This window comes from Triticum dicoccoides, chromosome 6A (genome assembly GCF_002162155.2).
Source record: "Triticum dicoccoides isolate Atlit2015 ecotype Zavitan chromosome 6A, WEW_v2.0, whole genome shotgun sequence".
Classification (NCBI taxonomy): Eukaryota; Viridiplantae; Streptophyta; class Magnoliopsida; order Poales; family Poaceae; genus Triticum; species Triticum dicoccoides.
In genome coordinates, this window is record NC_041390.1 from 26,590,229 (window position 1) to 26,591,481 (window position 1,253).

At 58.2% G+C, this 1,253-nt stretch overlaps 1 pseudogene; it reads left to right on the forward strand.

The window, feature by feature from the left end:
- Window positions 1–118: 118 nt before the first annotated feature.
- On the forward strand, window positions 119–670 carry LOC119315540 (annotated as a pseudogene).
- The last annotated feature ends 583 nt before the right edge of the window (window positions 671–1,253 follow it).

The following is a 1,253-nucleotide window of genomic DNA, read 5'->3' on the forward strand; positions in this document are numbered from 1 at the left end:
CCCGCAGCTCCGCCACCGCCCCGCCCGCCACCGCCGCCCCGCAACTCCGCCACCGCCGCCCCGAAGAACAGCCCCGCCCGGCTCTGTACGCCACCGCCCCGGCCGCACGCCCCTCCCAATGGCGCCGAAGGGAAAGTCGGGCTTCTTCTGCGTGAGGCGGAAGCCCTCCGGCAACTGGGGTGTGGAGTTCTCCGACGCCGGAGGGCTTTGGTGGATCGGCACGTACCCCTCCGCCCACGAGGCCGCGCGTGCCTACGACGTGTCGGTGTGGCGTGCCGAGAGGCCTCGGTCGCACCTCAACTTTCCAGAGATCTAGAGTCGGGCGGAAGCGGAGATGCTTGTGCCTCATGGCATCAACATGAAGGAGATCACGACGAAGAAGAAGAAGACGAAGAAGCCATCGGTTGTCGTTAGTGCTGGCAAGACCGACGAGGAGGCAATGGCGAGGTTTGCTCGGGAGCATCCGGAGTACGTCCAGGCCGAGATGGAGTACTACTGGAAGCATGAGGCGGAGCAGAAGAAGGAGGATGAGGCCGGTCCCTCGACGGTGATCCCCATAGAGTCTTCTTCCAAGGAGGACTGGGCAGACTTTGAGGAGGAGGAGGAGGGGTGTGATGAACCGACGAAGGAGGAGTTCTGGGAGCAGTTCCGTAGCTCCGATGAGGAGTAGTTTGAATAAGTAGTAGTTGAATTTGATGTACGAAACTATGTTGAATTTGATGTTTGAACTCTGTTGAATGCACTAGTAGTATGTCGTTTTACATCTTCATTTTGGACCATCTATTAGAGTTGCTATTTTGGACCATCAATTTGGACCATCTGTTGGAGTTGAGCTTTTTTCGAAGCTCCAAAACGCACTTTTTGACGGTTCAAATTTTACATCTCCGGTTTTGGGCCGCCAAATTTTGGACCATGTATTGGAGATGCTCTAAAGGCTACCGATGTTATGATCCGGTGTCTCACCGTGTCCTCACTTCTCGGCATGTTTACTTCGACGAGCATTGTTTTCCTTTTGCATAGGAACAGTTGATGGCACTACCTACGGGAGATGATGCCGCCTTGCCTGGCTCCTCTCGTCGGCATGCTGCCCTGGCCCCTGTCCCGCCAGCCTTGCCAGCCCCCTCGCTGGGCTCGACAAGCACGGCGGCCTCTTCGCTGGACGCATCGGGCTCGCCGGCTACGCCGGCCTCTTCGCCAGGCTTGCCAGCCACACCGGCCTCTTCACTGGGCTCCCCGGCAACGCCGGCTTCTTC